Source organism: Callithrix jacchus, chromosome 12, assembly GCF_049354715.1.
Source record: "Callithrix jacchus isolate 240 chromosome 12, calJac240_pri, whole genome shotgun sequence".
Classification (NCBI taxonomy): Eukaryota; Metazoa; Chordata; class Mammalia; order Primates; family Cebidae; genus Callithrix; species Callithrix jacchus.
The window spans coordinates 118,704,592-118,707,836 of NC_133513.1; positions in this window are offsets into that span (position 1 = coordinate 118,704,592).

Below are 3,245 nucleotides of genomic sequence, written 5' to 3' on the forward strand. Positions count from 1 at the left end.
TGTGTTGTTGTTGTGAAGGTAGTGCATGGACATTTGTTGTTGTTGTGAAGGTAGTACATGGACATTTGTTGTTGTGAAGGTAGTGCACGGACATTTGTTGTTGTGAAGGTAGTGCACGGACATTTGTTGTTGTTGTGAAGGTAGTGCACGGACATTTGTTGTTGTGAAGGTAGTGCATGGACATTTGTTGTTGTGAAGGTAGTGCACGGACATTTGTTGTTGTGAAGGTAGTGCACGGACATTTGTTGTTGTTGTGAAGGTAGTGCACGGACATTTGTTGTTGTGAAGGTAGTGCATGGACATTTGCTGTTGTTGTGAAGGTAGTGCATGGACATTTGTTGTTGTGAAGGTAGTGCATGGACATTTGTTGTTGTGAAGGTAGTGCACGGACATTTGTTGTTGTTGTGAAGGTAGTGCACGGACATTTGTTGTTGTGAAGGTAGTGCATGGACATTTGTTGTTGTGAAGGTAGTGCACGGACATTTGTTGTTGTGAAGGTAGTGCACGGACATTTGTTGTTGTTGTGAAGGTAGTGCACGGACATTTGTTGTTGTGAAGGTAGTGCATGGACATTTGCTGTTGTTGTGAAGGTAGTGCATGGACATTTGTTGTTGTGAAGGTAGTGCATGGACATTTGTTGTTGTGAAGGTAGTGCACGGACATTTGTTGTTGTTGTGAAGGTAGTGCACGGACATTTGTTGTTGTGAAGGTAGTGCATGGACATTTGTTGTTGTGAAGGTAGTGCACGGACATTTGTTGTTGTTGTGAAGGTAGTGCACGGACATTTGTTGTTGTGAAGGTAGTGCATGGACATTTGTTGTTGTGAAGGTAGTGCATGGACATTTGTTGTTGTTGTGAAGGTAGTGCATGGACATTTGTTGTTGTGAAGGTAGTGCATGGACATTTGTTGTTGTGAAGGTAGTGCATGGACATTTGCTGTTGTTGTGAAGGTAGTGCACGGACATTTGTTGTTGTTGTGAAGGTAGTACATGGACATTTGTTGTTGTGAAGGTAGTGCATGGACATTTGTTGTTGTTGTGAAGGTAGTGCATGGACATTTGTTGTTGTGAAGGTAGTGCATGGACATTTGTTGTTGTGAAGGTAGTGCATGGACATTTGCTGTTGTTGTGAAGGTAGTGCACGAACATTTGTTGTTGTTGTGAAGGTAGTACATGGACATTTGTTGTTGTGAAGGTAGTGCTTGGATATTTGTTGTTGTTGTGAAGGTAGTGCATGGACATTTGTTGTTGTGAAAGTAGTGCATGGACATTTGTTGTTGTTGTGAAGGTAGTGCATGGACATTTGTTGTTGTGAAGGTAGTGCATGGACATTTGTTGTTGTTGTGAAGGTAGTGCATGGACATTTGTTGTTGTTGTGAAGGTAGTGCATGGACATTTGTTGTTGTTGTGAAGGTAGTGCACGGACATTTGTTGTTGTGAAGGTAGTGCACGGACATTTGTTGTTGTTGTGAAGGTAGTACATGGACATTTGTTGTTGTTGTGAAGGTAGTGCATGGACATTTGTTGTTGTGAAGGTAGTGCATGGACATTTGTTGTTGTTGTGAAGGTAGTGCAAGGACATTTGTTGTTGTGAAGGTAGTGCATGGACATTTGTTGTTGTTGTGAAGGTAGTGCATGGACATTTGTTGTTGTGAAGGTAGTGCATGGACATTTGTTGTTGTTGTGAAGGTAGTGCATGGACATTTGTTGTTGTGAAGGTAGTGCATGGACATTTGTTGTTGTGAAGGTAGTGCATGGACATTTGCTGTTGTTGTGAAGGTAGTGCACGAACATTTGTTGTTGTTGTGAAGGTAGTACATGGACATTTGTTGTTGTGAAGGTAGTGCTTGGATATTTGTTGTTGTTGTGAAGGTAGTGCATGGACATTTGTTGTTGTGAAAGTAGTGCATGGACATTTGTTGTTGTTGTGAAGGTAGTGCATGGACATTTGTTGTTGTGAAGGTAGTGCATGGACATTTGTTGTTGTTGTGAAGGTAGTGCATGGACATTTGTTGTTGTTGTGAAGGTAGTGCATGGACATTTGTTGTTGTTGTGAAGGTAGTGCACGGACATTTGTTGTTGTGAAGGTAGTGCACGGACATTTGTTGTTGTTGTGAAGGTAGTACATGGACATTTGTTGTTGTTGTGAAGGTAGTGCATGGACATTTGTTGTTGTGAAGGTAGTGCATGGACATTTGTTGTTGTTGTGAAGGTAGTGCAAGGACATTTGTTGTTGTGAAGGTAGTGCATGGACATTTGTTGTTGTTGTGAAGGTAGTGCATGGACATTTGTTGTTGTGAAGGTAGTGCATGGACATTTGTTGTTGTGAAGGTAGTGCATGGACATTTGTTGTTGTGAAGGTAGTGCATGGACATTTGTTGTTGTGAAGGTAGTGCATGGACATTTGTTGTTGTTGTGAAGGTAGTGCACGGACATTTGTTGTTGTGAAGGTAGTTCACGGACATTTGTTGTTGTTGTGAAGGTAGTGCGTGGACATTTGTTGTTGTTGTGAAGGTAGTGCGTGGACATTTGTTGTTGTTGTGAAGGTAGTGCGTGGACATTTGTTGTTGTTGTGAAGGTAGTGCACGGACATTTGTTGTTGTTGTGAAGGTAGTGCGTGGACATTTCTTGTTGTGAAGGTAGTGCGTGGACATTTGTTGTTGTGAAGGCAGTGCATGGACATTTGTTGTTGTTGTGAAGGTAGTGCACGGACATTTGTTGTTGTTGTGAAGGTAGTGCGTGGACATTTGTTGTTGTTGTGAAGGTAGTGCATGGACATTTGTTGTTGTGAAGGTAGTGCGTGGACATTTGTTGTTGTGAAGGTAGTGCACGGACATTTGTTGTTGTGAAGGTAGTGCATGGACATTTGTTGGTGTGAAGGTAGTGCATGGACATTTGTTGTTGTGAAGGTAGTGCATGGACATTTGTTGTTGTTGTGAAGGTAGTACATGGACATTTGTTGTTGTTGTGAAGGTAGTGCATGGACAATTGTTGTTGTTGTGAAGGTAGTGCATGGACATTTGTTTTTGTGAAGGTAGTGCATGGACATTTGTTGTTGTGAAGGTAGTGCATGGACATTTGTTGTTGTGAAGGTAGTGCATGGACATTTGTTGTTGTGAAGGTAGTTCATGGACATTTGTTGTTGTTGTGAAGGTAGTTCATGGACATTTGTTGTTGTTGTGAAGGTAGTGCATGGACATTTGTTGTTGTCAAGGTAGTGCATGGACATTTGTTGTTGTGAAGGTA